Source organism: Eublepharis macularius, chromosome 2 (genome assembly GCF_028583425.1).
Source record: "Eublepharis macularius isolate TG4126 chromosome 2, MPM_Emac_v1.0, whole genome shotgun sequence".
Lineage (NCBI taxonomy): Eukaryota > Metazoa > Chordata > Lepidosauria > Squamata > Eublepharidae > Eublepharis > Eublepharis macularius.
In genome coordinates, this window is record NC_072791.1 from 85,225,543 (window position 1) to 85,245,492 (window position 19,950).

The following is a 19,950-nucleotide window of genomic DNA, read 5'->3' on the forward strand; positions in this document are numbered from 1 at the left end:
TTTGAGATCACTGCTGGTGCACCTCTGGTCATCATGACCTTGCTTAAGCTTCTTTCCTCACAGCTCTTGGTCCCGCTGCCTTCCTCAGCAGCACCTGGGCATGGCTGTCCATTGCTAGGTGTTCCTATGGAGTAGATGAATGCAGAGGTGGAGCTGCCTCCCTCTGACACTGATGTAGTATATGAGTTTGGCTTGGTGGGTCACAAATATGCACAGGGCTGTCTTTGTTCATAGGAAAGGCCAATAAGCATAATCAATATATGACCTTCATTTGAATGAGAAAATTGCTACAATAGGACTGGTGATAATAGATTTTCAGCGACTAATCATCCATGAAGCCTAGTTCTTGTTGGCTTTAGTGACAGCAAAGATTTCTTACTGTATCCTAGTACTGGGACTCCGTCCTTGCAACTTTGGTACTGAGAATTTGTTTTCACATTCTCTGTATGACATTTTGCTGTGGTTCACAGCACCCTATAACATAAGTGACAGTATAATTTCTGTCCCTCAGTTTGCAAATATGTGAACCACAACCTGCTCAGGGAACAAAGCGGGAAGCCAGAAAATGTCCCAAAGTTTTGACATGCTCATTGGTTTGGATGCAGAGCAGCTGTCAGTGTATGAGGTGCCATTTGGAGTCCCAGCTGTGGTAAGATGGTGGCTGCTGATGCTCAATGACTGGGAATACCTAGGCAGTGGCCTCCAGCCAATAGCAATAGTGAACAGGTGCACTGATCCTGTCAACAAAATAAAGAGGCATCCAAAAGGCAATTTTGGCAGTTGAAGAGATAATTAATATGCATTTGTACCAGGTTTTTACAACCCAAGGTATTTCTGTCCCATTGTCCTACCAAAACAGAGGGCCAAGATGGCAGCCACAAGTGAGGCAAAAAGTTCCAGCTTTCCCCCCGGTTTGATTGAGAGCAGATGGTGAACTATATGCAAATGGCTTTTCCATTGCTTTGGGCTGTTCTCACTAGGCAATCTGGAAATAAGTATTGGATTAGATGTTCATTGAGTCACATACTATCATGTCACAGCTTTAGTTCATTTGTTCTACACCCAATGATAGAAGAGAACTGAAGAACCTTTAGCTATAGTCCTACTACATTCCTGAACGTGTCTTTTTTCTGGAGTTGTGGAATATTGTGGAATCAAGCATGGAACAGAAGCACAGTCTATGCATGAAGCAAATGAATTGATAGTGTCCTCCTAAGTTGTTTGAATTAACTGAGCTTCCCATCAGCTAGAAAAGCTGGATAGAAGATAACAAGATGGATTAGGACAGTTCTCCCTGATGTGTTAACTTTTAATGTGATGTGTAATTTGTTTTTTATGCGATAGTTTAAAGAATGGCAATGCCCAACTGCTGTGGTACAGTCTTCAGGATTCTGCTTGATGTGTAGTCCAGGCTAATGTGGTTTGAGAATATTATACTGATGGTATTACTAATGGACCTTGTGCTGAGAAAAACAGACATTTCCCAAGTAGGGTCGCCAAATTCATATTAGAAAATTCCTGGAGATTTGAGGTTAGAGTCTAGGGAGGGTGCATTTGAGGAGGGAAGGGACCTCAGTGTGTTATAATGCCATACCGTCCACCCTCTAAAGCAGCCATTTTCTCCAGGGAAACTGATCTGTGCAGTCTGGAGATCAGTCATAATTCTGGGAGATCTCCAGGCTCCACCTGGAGGTTAGCAATCATGCCTCCAAGACTCTTAATGTGTTTTGATACCATCAATCACTTTAGACCAGTTGAGCGAGAGGGTATTGGAGGCACCATATGCTGGTGGTCCAGTTCCTATCTGGTTGAATGGCTCTAGAAGATAGTGTTGGATAATGACTGGTCCATTTCATTTTAGTAGTGCTTGGTCCCTCAGTGGTCCATTTTGTTCCTTGTGCCTTTTAATTTAATTAATTAATATACATGGATCTGACAAAGGGAGCTTTGACTCTCAAGATCTCATACCCTGGAAATCTAGTTGGTTTTTAAGGGGACACTGGACCCAAATCTTGTTCTCTTACTACAGACCAGCATGGCTACTTCCCTGAAACTACTTTTGAACATTAATGACACCCAAGAGAGCCAGTTTGGTGTAGTGGTTAAGAGAGCAGGATTCTAATCTGGAGAACTGGGTTTGATTCCCCACTCCTCCACTTGAAGCCAGTGGGGTGACCTTGGGTCAGTCACAGCTTCTAGGAGTTCTCTCAGCCCCACCCAACTCACAGGGTGTTTTGTTGTGGGGATAGTAATAACATACTTTGTCAACCACTCTGAGTGGGCATTCAGTTGTCTTGAACGGCAGTATATAAATCTAATGTTGTTGTTGTTGTTGTTGTTGTTGTTGTTGTTGTTGTTGTTAACTCTATTTGCCATTTTCAGCTGAGTTAGGTGAAAACAGTGGACATTATGAACTAGTGACAGGTTGTGTTAATGGCTTGAATAAGGCTCAACAAACTGAAATTCAAGCTGGATGAGGATGAAGTGCTGTTGACTGATAGTAGTAAGTAAGTCTACTCAGATCCAACTTGTTTAAGATGGGTTTTCTTTCCCCCTTAAAGAGCAGGTTAATAGTTTGGGACTCTCCTGGCCCCACTGGCAACTGGTGGGATGGGGACCTAGTACTTACTGGTCTTTTTCTCCTTCTGTAAGAATCAGTGTGTTTGGGACTGAAATTGGCCCTGCATGAAGCATGGGGACACTTCTGTGGATAATGCGATTGTGTCACCCCTGGAAGTGATGTCCTTGTGCCTGGCTGAGAGTGGCGCACCACATATTTGCCCCGGGTTGCCTGCTAGTGGTGGGTGATCACTAGGTGGTTTGCAACTTCTTGTGAATTGCTGGGGGGGGGGGCAAACCACCAGAAGTTTGCCTGCCACCAGCAGGTACCCGAGCACCCTAAGCTGTGGTCTGATTACATCCCATTTTAGTCTGACAGCTTTAAATTAAAACTTGTAAGCCACCTTAAGTGGGTATCTAGAAAGGCAGCCACAAATGTTTCAGATAAATAGTAATTCAAGTTACACTGCGGCAATGCACTCTATATGAGTCTGCCTTTAAAAACTCTGTTTATTCAAAACACAGTTTTACATGATGTTCACTGAGTGCCAGTTCACTTATGGATACAATTCAAATGGACTGGACTCAGGTATTTGAAGGATCACCTCCTCCAATATGAACTTGTCTGACAATAGATCCAGAGAAGTTAGCCATGTTATTCTGTAGCTGCAAAATAGTAAAAAGTCCAGTAGCACTTTTAAGACTAACCAACTTTATTGAGGCATAAGCTTTCAAGAACCACAGCTCTCTTCGTCATGCATCTGATGAAGAGAGCTATGGTTCGCGAAAGCTTATGCCTCAATAACGTTGGTTAGTCTTAAAGGTGCTACTGGACTTTTTACTATTTTGTCTGACAAGGAAGATTAATTTCAGGCACCCCAGTCCATATGGCCCCACTTGGCAAGGTGGTTGATGAGCAATAGGAGGGTTTTTCCTGTAGCCTTGATGAAACACTGAAACTTCTCCACAGAAATTTGCCTGGTGTCAGATCTATTTTCTACCTAAAAGTGGAAGGATTTCTTTGATTACTTAGGCTAAACTAATTGATATAGAAGCCTAGAGGGAGGGAGGGAAGGAGAGAGAAGAAACGTTATGTATCTAGGCTCAGGGAAGCCAAATATGTAATAATTAGTTTACTAGGTTAAAGAAACTTAAATATATTGCTTGTTTTATTTCCAAGATTTTTATAACTGTACTGTTTATATACTTATTGGTTGTATAAGATTGTATAACTTTCAATTTAATGTTTAATTTAGAAGCTGCATGACTTTTATACTATGTACTCACTTTACTATATTTTCTTTTCTTTAAATAAAATTCTTTTTTTAAAAAAAGATCTTCTACCAAATGCCAAATGAAGACTTTTAAAAAAATTTCCTAAGCAATTTGTTAAATCATTCTTTGGCTTGTTTTTTTCAGTGGTTTCTTGATCATGTTTTTAAAGCTTCTAGTTTTAGCTAGAACATTGTTCCTGCAGCTGTGGACAAGTTTACATCGGGACCACAAAGCGTAGCATCCAGACAAGAATAAAAGAACATGAAAGACACTGCAGACTTGGACAACCTGAAAAATCAGCAGTGGCTGAACATAGCCTAACTCAAACAGGGCACAGTATCTTATTCCAGGACACCAAAATACTGGACAACACTTCCAACTACTTTGTCAGACTGCACAGGGAAGCGCCATTGAAATTCACAAGCATAAGCAAAACTTCAACAGGAAAGAAGAACCTTAAGAATGAACAGAGCATGGTTTCCAGTTCTGAAAAACACCAGGCTAACAAAACACTCTATACTTGACAATAGCCCTGCAGAGAAGATTAGCACATCAAGCACCAATCCATATGCAAAAGAACCTCCTCAGGATACAGTGAAGCCTCCCGCCATTAGCATTCCACACCCTGGGAAACTCTTACAGGATGACTCAGCTCAACCCCACCCCTCCTGAGTAGATACAAATGACCTGCCAACATCTTTTCCACACTGTGACACTGAGAGATCTCTGTCTTTTGGTGCTACACCTCTGAAGATGCCAGCCACAGCTGCTGGCGAAACGTCAGGAACTACAATGCCAAGACCACGGCAGTACAGCCCGGAAAACCCACAACAACCATCGTTCTCTGGCCGTGAAAGCCTTCGACAATACAATATTAATACTTGTTTGACAATTATTTGACAATACTACTGGTCAGTTGCCCACATATTTTTTAACCAATCAAATGATCAGCCAGGGCTTAGTTTCTATTACTGTTATTCTTTTAGCACATACAAGACAATGCTGAACTGCTTCAATTTTTATCTTTTATCATCATACCATATCCAAAAGGCTCAATAACTGTTGAAACTGTCAGTCTCTGATGCCCATTACAGCCAACTACCACCTAACTGCACATTGGATCCCAAAATGGAAAATATGGCAGAATTGTCATGCTATCCAACATTTTGAACCAGTGACATTTGAGCTGCACCTGCAGATTCTGCTGGTATGCTTTTTTCACCCCATCACTGAGCAAAATCCAGTATTAACAGAACATCTGTGAAAAAGAAGGAACATGACAGGCAAGGATGCCAGGATTGACAGTTATTACTAGGGGTGTGCAACCCCAAAAGATTTGGATTTCCTACTTCTGGTTTACCCAGAACAGGAAAAATATTCAGGTAAACCCAAAACCTGAAGCAGCAAGCCACTTCAGGTTTTGGTATTTAAACCGATTCGGGAATATTAGGGAAAATTCAGCCATTGTTTCCAATAGGAAACCCTGCTTGGGCTAACCGGGGGCCTGGGGGTCATTTTCTTCCCTAATAACACCAAATTTTCAGGGGACCCTCTGTCAACCCTCCTCTCATGGCCTCCCAAGTTTAATGGAGATTGGACGTTGTGGGGCCATGTTATGCCCCCCCAAGTTTCCCCCAGCCGCCTATCTCCAGTGTTTCCTAAGGGAAAAATCGGGGGGAAGGTTCCCAGGAGGCTGAGGGTGGCATTTTGCAAGCAAAATGCACCAAACCTGCAGGGGACCCTCTCCCAACTCTTCTCCCATGGCTACCCAAGTTTAGAGATATTGGATTTGGGGAGCCATGTTATGGCCCCCCAAAGAAGATCCCCTAGCTGCATTATTCCCTATGAGAACTAACTTCACACCAGAGAATCACAACAAGAAAAAATTGACTAAAAATACACAACAAAACCATATGAAGCAAGTGAGTAAGCAACTGGAAGTATACTATTGAACAACTTCCCTCAGTGCAGCCAAACTGATGAAAGTGCATCAATTTCACTCCAGAGAATCATCCACTGAATTCAACCCAAACCAAACTGAACCATGTGTTGAAAACTTGTGGGCTGTTCTAGAAGGCTGGGAGTGGCATTTTACAAGCAAAATGTACCAAACTTGCAGGGAACCTACTCCTACCTGCCCTCTGGAGATCACCCAAGCATCAGGGAGATTGGACTTTGAGAGGCCATGTAATGATTCCTCAAAAAAGTTGATCACCAACCCAGCCACCCAAATTTCTATGGTGGGAAAATCCAGACTCCCACAATAGAAACAGATGGAATGTGGCATCCATGGCCACAGGCAGAAACCCCTCAATTGCCCCCCCGCAACAGCCTAACAAAACCAAAGACAAACTCCTCCAAATTCCCCAGCACCCCTAGAGCTGGCTGCCCTGCCACTCTCCATGCTTCCCTATGGGGTCAACCATTGCAACAGAGATTCACACACACACACAAATCAATTTAAAAAATATTTCTTGGTAACAGCAATAAATTAAAAACATCACATCACTGTTAAATCACAATGTACAGTCCTAGATTAAATCAGCCCCCACCATCACACCAGAGAATAAAAAACACTCTAAAAACAGAACTAAAAACACACCAAAAATATTTTTTTTAAATTTCATTTCTTGGATTTCTGGGAACAGCATTAATAACACATTCAAATCACAACATACAGTCCCCGACCTTGAAACAAATTCTAACATCACACCAGAGAATCACAATCCAAAAATAATTTTTAAAAATTTCATTTCTTGGATTTCAGGGAACAGCATTAATAGCACATCCAAATCACAGTCCCACCTTGAAACATTTTTTTAAAAAAAATATTGTCCTCCCAGAGAATCCCCAATTGGGAAGGGAAGAGCTGCTTGCTGCTGCAGCGACGGACTGGCTCTTTCTCTCAGCCAATCTCCCTTCCCTGATCACCCCCTCTCCCCCTCCCTCTCCTGCCTCTTTCACTCCCCTCTTTCCCCTCCCATCAATTGAAAGCCGCGGGAAGAGAGCTCTTTGAAGCTTTTTTCCTCTTGTCACGGCAAGGGAAAAAGGCTTCACAGAGCAACCCAAATCAACCCGAATCACTTTGGATTGCTCTGCTTTGGGTTTCCCGAATCGGGCAAGCTCTGCTGGGGCCGATTCAGGAATCACAGATCAACCCAAATTGGGGTTGATTCGGGGTTGATTCGGGTTTCAGAAACCCGAAGCGCACATCCCTAGTTATTACCACAGCTCATCAGCAGAAAATATTATGGTCCACATAGGGTATTAGGATATATAGAAAGCTGCTGCAGCATAGCAGTTAAGTGGCTGGGATGCAAATCAGCACTCTGCTAGTTTGGCTCTCACTACTGCTACGAACTCTACAGGTGGTCTTGGGTAAACTGAACTGGATGAATATTCTGGATGAATATTTGTCAGAGATGCTTTAGGCTCTTCCTGCATTGGGCAGGGGATTGGACTAGAAGGTCTGTATAGCTCCTTCCAACTCTGTGATTCTGTGATTCTGTAATCCACTCTTCTAAGCCCTAGCTCCCCAGCTATATTGTGGGGATAATAATACTGACTTCGTTCACTGCTCTGAATGTTGCACTAATCTAACTGGAAGGGCGATATATAAGCACACTGTTGTTGTTGTTTTTGTTATTTATATAGTTATAATTAGTAGCTAGACTTTTCAGTAACATTTTCCTGTTTCACTATATGAGAAGATTAGATTGGCTTAATGGTCTGAACAGTAGATAGATACTTATTACTATATTATTAACAGTAGTATCTGATTAACCTAAAACAAGTCTTGATAATTTGAGGTAATTAAAGCTTTCTGTCTCCCTCATGGCCTTTTTATGCTGATGTTCTGACTTATGACCATATTTGGATAATTTGCATCTCGCAGAGTGAAATTCTTCCTGCAATTTTAATAAGATCCAGTATGTTTCACTGCTGTATGCTCTAATTGCTGCATCACTGTGTTATATGCTATTAAAAGAGCTGTCATGTAACATCCCAGAGTGGCTGCAGTTCCTTTCAAAGTCCTTTAATGTCCTCTGAGATTGAAAGGATGAAAGGCGCAATATGAATGTCACCTTCACTACAAAGTTCTACCTAATAAAGGGAAAGCTGCAAATGTTTTTGGAATGAGATGGTTTTGCTTCAAAAACACCTTTAGAGCTTGAAAACTGAAGATATTTTTGATTGTTGTCCTTGTTTTATGATTGTTAGTTTCATGTAAGTTCAGAGCATGAGTCACTGTTGTAAGCTTCTTTCTGAGATGACAAGATCTGAAGGCCTACATGGGCCATCTCCCAACTTCTGCATATACATCACTGGCTGGCTGTGAGTCTGTAGAGCAGAAAGTGCCATCATACTGGAACAAGGAAGAAGGGGGAGTATGCATAGAGATTTGACAAAGAATTAACCTGTTTCTTGCATAGTAAAGCAGTAATAAGCTTATTCATTACTCTTGAAGTGCCATGGCACTGCAAAGAGCCAGGGAACGATGTTTACAATTCATTCATAACAAAAAGGAAAAAAAATGCCTGAAAGGAGCCCCTAATTACAAAAGAAGACAAGGGTTCTGTGAAAAGTACAGGAACTAGGCAAGATGGTAATCATTAGTGATAGAGACGGACACAAACCAAAACACAAACTAAAGATTGTGACGAACCAGGCCAGTTCGTGGTTCGTGAACCGGCAGTTCATCAGAGCCCATTTCTAACGAACCACCACGAACTTTAGGCTGGTTCATTTGGTTCATTTTTTGGGTTGTCACTGCAGACAGCCTGGTGCTGATCAATCAGTTTCCTAGGCAACAGAGGATGGACTTCCTGCAGATCTTCTGCTGACCCAGAAGTGGCCTTCTGCTAACCATGAAGTTACCTTCTTCTGACCCAGAAGTGATGATATGCTGACCTGGATGTGACGTTTTCATGAACCAAACGAACCAGTTCGCGAACCAGGGCAGGTTCGTGAAAGTTCGTGGTTCGTGAAATGAGACGAATCATGAACCACATGATTCATTTTTTTTCCGGTTCATGCCCATCTCTAATTAGTGTCATTTATTTATTTCCAGTCCACATCATTATCAGAAGCAAAAACTAATGTATTTATTGTATGAAAACCACAGAAAGAGTTGTTTCTTCTGGTCACAGAAATTATATCTGGCATGACATATGCAATGGATTTTCTCTCTTTTTTCTGCAGGAAATTGTTATGAGAAGATTTATTCCAAGTGGAGCAATCCCATGAGGACAGGATGACATAACAATCATTCTGTGAGAGTAATCTCTGGAGAAGTCATTATTATTGTGGATGTGGATGTGCCATTTTGGGATGCATTTACACAAGATTCAGTGTATAAACGTGTGTAGCTGGGAAAGCTGTCATTGAAAGCTACTTCTTTCTGGTCAGTGGAAGATACTTGAAAATTGAATAGTTTAGGACTGACGTGAATGCCTCATTTGCAATGGCAGCAAAAGCAAGAGGGCTAATTGGCAATGATCTTTTAGTCCAGTGAGAATTTATTTTCATGACTGGAACCAAGCAGTGTATATTGCTCATGTCCAATGACCATAGTATATTTATGTACAACAATGTAAAGCCTCACAAACTCAGGTAGATGTAGATATTGCCATTGATCTCTTTATTCTACAATATATACTAGGGCAATCATTAGAAGCCCAGGAAAGATGCAATGTGTTCAATCTAAAAAGTTCACCAAGGTAGAAGCAAAGATGAGAATACTTTATACTGTGTATCTGATATACAATGGGAAGGCTGTATGTGCTTTTGAAATATGAAAGGGACTATATTCATGAGTGATTGCTTTTTATCTTCCAAGCTTAAATCAAAGCCACATGTTCCCATTCTTCTGTGACTGGAAGAGATGTTCTGTGGCTGGAGGTAAGCATGGAATTCGTCCCAGAAATCCACTTTCTGTTGGTGAAAGACAATGAATCGGCACTGGCTGTTTGTTGTGCATGCCGGCTGTACAGTTGGTACTAGGCCCAATTGTTTCCCTTGTAGCACAGTAACACTGCATACATAATTGCACACACTGCACTTCATTAACTTCTCTGTACCAGGAAACTGGACCATTTCCCTTTGCTTAAAATTTAATCAGAGGCTTTATTGCTCATCAACATTTTAAAAAGAGCAGATAGAGCTCAGAAACTTTGCACATTTTGATTTAATTACGACTGACAGACAGATGTCATTTCCAGCTATTTTCACTTTTCCATGCTGCCAAATTTCTTGCAGCTGGAAAACCTGGAGTGTAAACTATTTGGTTAAACATACGAGCGAAAACACTTTGCAGAACCTATTAGACAGGTACTGTCCTTTATTTCCTGCCCCAATGGGTACACCAAAATCATGACATCATCTCTCAAAGTCTTATCTTTTTCCAAAATATGAAGTTACCACATTTGGTATCTCAGCAGCTGGGCAGCTGAGTTCATAATTCAGAGACAGAAAATGTTACCAGGTTTTCTTTCTCCCATATTTTCTACCACTGCATTTCTCTACATATCTGAAGCCCTTCATTGCTCTGATAGCTGTGAAAATCAAATGGCAAAGAGGACTACAGAGATTTAACTTCAACCAAAGAAACAAGCCCCAGAGAAGATCTTATGAAATTATGAGTTCATAATTGAATTATGAGTTCATAATTCAGAGACAGAAAATGTTACCAAGTTTTCTTTCTCCCATATTTTCTACCACTGCATTTCTCTACATATCTGAAGCCCTCCATTGCTCTAATAGCTGTGAAAATCAAATGGCAAAGAGGACTACAGAGATGGAAATTCAACCAAAGAAACAAGCTCCAGAGAAGATCCTATGAAAGGCAATTCCTTCCTTCCTTGTATGCTGGATATGAGCAAGGAGCAAAGACATTTGACAATCCATATAGTAACACCGGCTAGAATTTTATTAGTGACTTACTGGAAACAACAAAGAATTCCACAACAAGAAGAGTTAATAGTGAAAGTAATGGAAACTGTGGAAATGGACAAATTAACTTTGTTAATGAAAGGGCAAATGGAAGAAGATTTTTCCGCACCATGGGATCCCTTCTACAAATGGATGACAAATAAATATAATGATTAAATGTAATATAATACTAAGGGTAATAGTATATGATACAATAGAATTCACAGTTAATAATGTAGTAGGATGAAATACAGGAGGTGAAGAACCAGATAATGGATATAGGCAAGCATAATGATAACTGTCTCATGTCTTTTGTATATATATGTGAAAAACAATAAAAATATTTTTTAAAAAAAGAAAAAAAAAGAAAGGCAATTCCTTCTTAGAACAGGAGCAACAATGAATATGTCTGTTGCTTTCAGTAATATGCATGTCTGCCAAAATGGCAGCTGGAGGAAGAATCCTTCCATGGACATGAACTGTTCCTTATTTTTCATGAAGACATCTCTATCCAATCCCCACCCCCCACCCCCCACGGCCCTATTCCCAAAGGAGGACTAGAAACACCAATATATGAGCCATACTGGATTTATTCTTAGCTGATCTACATCACTAAAGTATCAATTACCTACTTTTAAGTACAGGTTGCTGTTAACAGTTATCCTCTTAATAGATACCAACATGGTGGGCAACCCTACCCTAACTCCAAATGTATCTGAGCCTTCACAACCAAATTGTACTGTGAATTGTTATGGCTCATTTTTCTCCCTCCATATGCTGCTCAAGCTTCTCAGCACAAAGGATTCCCCTCCCCACCCCTTTGAGCTGCTATAGGCTAGGTGGGAATGGCCCTTCATCCAAATAGCCCTACCTATGGGACAGCAACCCGCACTATTCCTGCCAACAGTAGATACAGCCTAACCAGTCATCAGAACCAGATCTATTTATAATCCGCCCAAAGAACTATGTGAAACAGGCAAAAGGTCCACTTCCAAGCCAATTTGGGGTGTTCACTCCAATAATATTGAGGTCAAATTACTCCTGTCCTTCCTTGTTTGATTTTGGTTTGTGGATATCTGAAATGACCCAGAATATTCCTGAAAATAACACAAATTAATCACCTAAAATTTCAGGAGTGTTTCAGGTTCAGAAGAGGCAGCAGAGGCCATGAAGGTGGAGGGAGAGAGAGAGAGAGAGAAAGGTTACTCATCCCATTCCCACAAAACACAGACCCTCTGTGCACACACCCATACCTACACACCCAGATACACACACACACACACAGACATTTTACTGTCTCATAATAGAGGCTGTTGAACTGATGGAGCAGCAGTTCTTCTCTCACTGGGAAAACTCTATGTGATATAGTAGGGAACCCACAAGAACTTGTTGGGGTAGCACCTCACTTTCCTCTATATCACCTTCCCCACACCATCTCCCCTTTCCCATCTCCTGGCAACTCTCATATCTCCCTCCTGGCAACTCTTTTCTTGCTTCTTTCTCTCCTTTCCATCAACTAACCTTTTATCTAGCCCTCCCATCTTCAGCTATATTTATTATTTATTTACTTCATTTATACCACACCTTTCTCCACAATGGCAATTCAAAACAGCTTACATCATTCTCCCTTCCTCCATGTTATCCTCACAACAACCTTCTGAGGTAAATTACACTGACAATGCATGACTGGCTCAAGGTTACCTCGTCAACTTCTATGGGAGACTGGGGATTCAAACTTGACTCTTCCAGATTCTATTTTGAAACTCTTAACCATTGCACTACAATGTTTTCATGCTGAAGATTAGAAAGCATTGGGGCCTCAGTGAATCATGGAGGTTGAGTGGTAGCAAGTCACCTAGTGATTGCTGGTGAGCCTGCCCCCAGATCCTCCATCAAAGACCAAACTAGCCCTGGAAAGGACCCTGTTTGTTCTCGTTGCCTTTTACTGACAGAAACCAAGGCTGAAAGACTGGAAATACTGTCATTGTGGTTGCCTAGCAACAGCGACTGTGACATTGATTCCTTAAAACTACTCTTATAATTTTGGAGGGGTTAACCCGTCAATGTTTTGGGGTTTTTGGGGGAGGGGGGTCAGATTCTTCTGGAAACATGGGGCTTTTCTCAGGTTTATAGAAAGATCTTTCTAGTCTGTCTATGGCTTCTGTCTTCAGATTTAAATGTCCACAGACCATACTGAGAATTAAATATATTGATAACCCCTGTATATATGACATATATACACAACATGTTTAGAGAGATTGCATGATCAGGAATGAGTGTGATGGCCCAACATGTACCTTCATATGTAGGCACAGCAACAGCATGAACAAGTAAGCTCCATTAGTTTCTATCACTCTCAGTGACAGGGATAATGCCTATAAAAACACCGCACATTGCAAACATACATAAGAGGGGGCAGGGCTGGCATACTTGGTCACAAAAGGGGGCCTGGGTCTGCCCTTAGTCCACCTCTAAGTGAAATGGTGCTATATCTCTCATGTATATAGTGCTTGTGCTTTTACAGGGTATGTATCTGAGAACCAAATATTTTGGCTAGATTGTCTTGTGAAATACTATGTGCATTTTTACCTGTCCAAATGAGTAGTTTATATATAAACAATTAGAGATCCACAACAACTTGTGGGGGATAAGAAATCAGCCCTCCTCCACCTTTCCTGTAGTGCTCACACCCTTGCAAAGCACGTGGGCATGCTCCTGGGATGTGCAATGGCATCATTCATTCATTCATTCATTCATTCATTCATTCATTCATTCATTCATTCATTCATTCATCAAAACTTCTAGCCCGCTATCCCTGTAAGTGGACTTAGGGTGGGTTACAGTTGCAATACATTTTAAAATCACAGTAAAACAACAGCAAGATCAGTTTCCTTAAAAATATAGCTCCAACAAAGTTTAGTGAGGCCCACCACTGCCAAAAGTGCATGAGCAGGGGGAGGGAGAGAGCCATCCTTCTGCCCCTAGTACAATTTGTGTGAGGAGCCAAGATAACCATACTGCCCCCCTGATAAGAGACCGGTAGGAAGGCTCCAAGATGGATACAGGACCACCCTCAACTATATGCCTGGAGGAACGACTCAGTCTTGCAGGCCCACCAAAAGGATAAAAGATCTTGGCAGGCCCACATGTCTACCAATAGGTTGGAGCCAGGACTGAAAAGTCCCTGGCTCTGGTCGAGGCCAGTCTAGCCTCCCTGGGGTCAGGGACCACTAGTAGGCGTTTATCAGCAGATCTAATCACCATCTGCAGTACATACAGCGAGAGGCAGTTCCACAAGTATGCTGGTCCCTATCCCCTAAGGACTTTATAGATCAAAACCAAAACCTTGAATCTTATCTGTAACTCCACAGGGAGCCAGTGTAGCTGCTGCAAGATAGCAGTGATAAGCACCTTATATGGAATACCTGTAAGGATGTGTGCAGCAGCATTCTGGACCCGTTATAAGTTCTGGATCAGTCCAAAGGGAAGCCATGCATAGATCGAGTTACAGTAGTCTAACCTGGAGGTGACCATTGCATGGACCACTGTCATTAGATCATGGGTAGAAAGGTAGGGGGCCAGCTGCCTGACCTGCTGAAGATGAAAAAAGCAGACCAGGCAACTGCTGTGACCTGGGCCTCCATTGATAAGGAAGTATCCAACATCTCTCTCAGACTCCTGACTGCTGGATCGGGCACAAGCGGTGCCCCATCAAAACCCGGGACTTGGATCCCCAACCCCCATGGCCCATGATCCAAGGACAGGACCTCCATCTCAATGGGATTCAACTTCAGTTGACTCTGCTTCATCCATCCAGTCACGGCCTCCAAGACTCTAACTAGGGCATCTGAGGCAGAGCCAGGCCAGCCATCTATCAACAGATACAACTGGGTTTCATCCACATACTGATGACAACCCAGTCTGAAACTTCATACTAACTGGACAAGGGGTGCATATAAGGAAGTGGCATCATCATGCAGGGCATTGAGCTGCCCCTGGGAGTGCTTCCGTGCTCTACAGCGGGCTGATTTTGGCCTGTTTGGAGCCAAATTGGTCCTTTTTGAGCTCAAATTGGCATGCTGTGAAGTGCAGGAGCTCTCCAGAGCCTTCCTGGCAATGCTCCTGCACTCTGCAGCAGGCCTAATCAGGCCTGTTTGGGACTGAAATTGACCCACTGTGAAGTGTGGGAGCTCCATCAGGCTGGACCAACATCATCTTGCAGGGCCCTGGAGTGCTCCTGTGCTTTTCAGCGGGCCAATTTTGGCCCCAAATGATCCTGATTCAGCCCACAGCAGAGCATGGGAGTGCTTCTGGAAGGGCCCTGGGGAGCTCCTGGGCTTCATAGTGGGCCAATTTAGGCCCCAAATGGGCCTGATTTGGCCTATTTGGGACCCAAATCAGCCCACTGTGGAGCACAGGAGTGCTCCGCATCACCCAGGAGTATGCCCTGGAAGGCACATTTCTCCACATTTTCCACCCTCCAGTCAGGTAAGCGCTGGCAGTGGGCAGAGTGTGAGAGTGTAGGATCCCCCGTCTCCAGCAGGGGACTGGTAGCCCTAATAATAGCTGAACAAGTGATAAATACATTATAATTGTCATCTCCAACCAATAAGACTATCAGTTTGGAGAATCTTTTTCTTCTAGTTTTCAGTTCCAAAAATAGAATTCTCTTTACAGCCATTGTATCATCCTGTGCTTCAAAGCTAATTTGACTGTTTGGGACACTATGAAAAGTTATACCACAGACAGCACTTAGGGAGTGCAAAGAGCCAACCAGAGCACGTTCCTAAGGAGCACTCATACCTCTAGTTATTTAAGAGAGATAAAAAAATGATCATTAAATATTCTGCATTATGAAATCTAATGCTGAATGTATCAGAGAGTAGCACTTCCCGTTTTGCTTCCCATCTGAAAGTATTTTGAATGTAGTTCAATCTCTGTTACCCACTTCAATGGGCCACGTTATTGATCTATTTGTCCACCAGGACTTTTTTAATTGGTTAGACTGAAATTATATATTCACCCACCCTACATACAAACTAATCCAAATGATTTACACATTTTATTTCACAACATTTCTGAAGCCACCCTTTGATTGTGTTTATCATAAAGCTTCCTTTATAAAAGAGGAACTGTTTGAAAGCTATCAGCTGGAGTGGGTCAAGAGCATGTGGACAGGCCTGTAGTAGACACAATTTATACTGGTGGATTAAATTGTATTTGTCACTTTGGGAAGGATGATCCCACCACAAGTAAGTGGGATAAACACAGTTTGACAGACAAGACATTAGGTGGGCTGGAGAAGCCAATCTTCGTATTTCTTTTAGGAAGGAAAACCGTGCAAATCTGAGCCCTGTTGGGAGTAAGGAAAAGACAGGCAAAATCCTCACAACATTCATCTGGCAGTGCAAATAGCTGAGTGATGCCAAAACAATTGGTGTGTGATCACTAGGCTCAGTAAGGCAATATAACATAAAATAAAAAGATTAGAGCTGGTACATTGTTTTGGGATTGGAAAGATTTTTCCCTAGAAAAACTGAAATTCACTTCTTAAAATTGCCATTTATTTATTTACACACAATTGCATATTAATTACAGTCTAAGACTCCTTTTGCCACAAAAGCAAATACATTTTTGTAATATATTTTTCCCTGTTATTCAGCAAAAAGAAAATAGACTCACCAAGCAGTTTACAGCAGTGTAAAATGGAGTGCTTGGGCAAGCAAGTCTTAGGTCTGGACACAATGGAAGGATGCCTGGCTGCATCCTATTCTCCTGGCCTCAGGAAAGGCTGTTAGTAGTTGAGAAGGAAGTAGGGATGTGCACTTTGGGTTTCAGAAACCTGAAGCAAACCTGAATCAACTCCGATTTGGGTTGATCTGTGATTCCCGAATCAGCTCCAGCAGAACTGGCAGGATTCAGGAAACCTGAAGCAGAGCAACCCAAAACTATTTGGGTTGCTTTGGGTTGCTCTGTGAAGCCTTTTTTCCCTTGCCGCAGCAAGAGGAAAAAGGAGTCAAAGAGCTCTTCCTTCTTCCCTCTCCTGTGTTTTGGAGAGGGAGGGAGAGAGGGTGGTGACTGGTGAGTAGTGGTGAGTCAAGGAAGGGACTGATTGGCTGAGATAAACAGCCAGTCACTGAGTGCATTTAGGGGAACAAGGGGAGCACGCTTTCTCTCGCTGCTGCCAGCGCACTCCCCTTGCTCCCCTAAATGCATTCAGGAGCTGAGCATGCTGGCAGCAGTGAAAGGGAGCTGAGCAGACTAGATGAGATGCCATGAGAAAGAACCTCTGCCAGGGAGAGGGGGGATTCTCCCTCTTCTCCCTGACAGAGGTTCTTTCTCACTACATTTCCCATAGAAACTTGCGAGAAACTGACAAGTATCCTCCACGCATCATGCATCTGAGTTTTGACTCTGAGACTGCTTATGGGAATACACAGACAGTCTAAGACAGTGGCAAATCTTTTTTTGTGGCCAACTGGAAACAGCAGCAAAGAACACTAGAGCTGCTTTTGTTATTTGCCTGGAAACTTTTCTTTCTCTGCCTTCTGTCAGTTGTTAGACAGTCACCGGGTGGTACTCAGTTGCAAATTCATCGATTTGTACAAATAAATGAACAGTAACAATTAATTACACACTCTGTGAGCACAACTCTGTGGGAAGCAGGAACTGTGCAGACTTGCACTCTCTTCCTCATCCCAGTGGTGTGATCAGGAACCTCATTATCATGCTGTCCAACCTTTGGCTATTCCTGCCACATCTACTTTTTGATTATGAAAGAAAAAAAAAGAAATATAAAAACCATGCACAAATGTTAGCAGTCAATCTGTTGCAAAATGTGAAGCTGGTGCTACCAAAAGCTGCCCTTGGAAAACAAAATACTACTCCATTAATTATTTGCATCCTCAGAAATTTATGATAGGGAATGCCACTACGGGTGGCAAGCCACATGGATGGCCATGGCCTATAGGTATGAGTGAGCAAAGAAGAGGGCAAAGAACAAGAATGGAAACGGAATTGAGAATAATAGTCAAACAATGTGAATATATTTGTAACAGAAATTGATGAAAATCATTTTCAGTATTCATGAAGCAAACACAAACTGAGAGAAATAGTTTCAACTCATCCTTAGCTTAGAAAAGCTTTCATGAAGCTTGCAGGGAGTGGGAGCGGTAGACTAAAAATCCATTTATATCCTCAACTTTGTTTCTTGCAGCAATGCTTCTTTGCAGGCCCAGTGCTGATGGGAGAGGCGTAGCAAGGGCATGGCAACAGAACATAACAAACACCTTGATGGAGCAGAAAGAGGCCACAACTTCATTGATTACAGCTAAAAGAGCATTAGTGCTGCACAGGGCATGGATCCCCAGCATCAGCTGACCTGTCTGCCAGTTGATGACCCCCCCACCCTCTCTGACCATCTCCTGAGGGGGGAAACCATGGATGAGAGTTCTTGGGATGCCATGAGGGCACACACTGCTGTGTGGATCCCTGCACCTGAGAGTGAGGATGTCCCGACAGCTTCCGAACTGGGTATGTGCCTGCCATGCCTCACACACTAGACCCCTTAAAGGGATATCCATGACTGGGAAACTGGATATGCAGGCCCTGTTTCCTGTGAAATGGTTCCATACTCAACGCCCAAATCACCACAAGAGCTACAAAATGGCTCCTGCCAAAGCTCCTAGAGCTGGAACCAACCCAGCAAGCCATCCCTGATGTCCTGCAACAAAATTGTCTTGTCTCCAGTTCTACAAGTGCACCTCATTGGGATGGAACAATGCCTCCAGCCTGAAAGAAAGGTCCAGATGGGAGATCCCCATGCCCCTCGCAAAGTCCACAAACTGGCCCACAGCCCTGTCCAACTTTCTCCTGGCCAGATCAACCTTGTCTGGCTCAGCTTCCCCATGCCATGAGCAACAATCTAGCAAGGCAGACCACAGAATGTGCATCTAAGGAAAACGTCTCCGAAGGAGTTCTAAATCAGCCACTATAGAATGCTGCAGGTCCACACTCTACCATCTGCCCAAGTCATTCTCTGCCAGTTGGATGACCAGAGCATCCGGAGGGCCGCGATGCCCAGTGTAGTGAAGAACTATCAGCACTAGCAAGTCCCAAAGCACTCCCCTGACACTAATACAGGTGATGTCAATGGCACATTCCAGGCCAAGCAGCAGATCCCCTCTGAATAGATGTGTAGAGACTGGCCCAGTAGATGATGCTGTGCCTGCAGATCCAGATAGATTTGTGTCAATCTGCAGGAACTGCCATGAAAGGATACATTAGGGAGTGCCCCCCCAAATCAGGGCAAATGTAGGCCTATATGCCCTAGACCTCCCAATGGCCTGGACACGAGATGACAGGAGACCAAGGCCATCAGCGACTGTGGCAGCCCCAATTCTAAAGGAGTGGGTACCAAATTCTGAAATCAGGAAGTCAGCCACCACTGCTCTTGCCGTAATGGCTGGAGCTTGCACCTGTGGCCCTCTTCCAGTAGAAAAGGACCCTTGTGGTGGCTACCACAAGAGGAGGGTGAGAGCATGGTGGCAAAGGCTTCCCCATGCACTCCTTGGGGCCTGCTTTCCACCACCACTGCCCTGTGGAGGTCAATGAGAGCCTCCCCCACCCCAGATGAGCATGACAGCTGACATGCACCTTCCTTCCTCACCCCACAGATTTGCAACCGGGTCCCTCAGGAAGTCTTGAGGTCAGTGTTCGTTGCATGCTCCAGTAAGTCTGGTTGTGAACTTATTCCATGATTCCCCCCCACCCCAGTGGCTGAAAAAATTATAAATTGTTGATATTCTGTGGTGATGAGTGTTTTTAATGCTTTAGTTGTTTGATTATGCAATGAATGTTTATAGTTTTCTAAAAGTCTGTTTTGAACTGTAGATATGTTGTTTTCAGCATTAGTTGTTAGCAGCCCTGAGCTAGGGTTTTTAAGAGAAATTCCTCTTTATTCAGTTTCTCCCTGAAATATAGCAACCCTTTTCTTTTCTTCTTTTTAGGAATTTGGAATCAGTCTCTAATCAATTCCTTTCTGATCAAAGAGAAGAGAAAAGAGGAGGGGTAGGATGGGAAGTTCTGCAACATTTCAGAGTTTAATTCCATAGATGCTCAATGTCATTTATGTATGTATGTATGTATGTATGTATTTGGATTTCTATTCTGCCTTCCCCGCAAGCT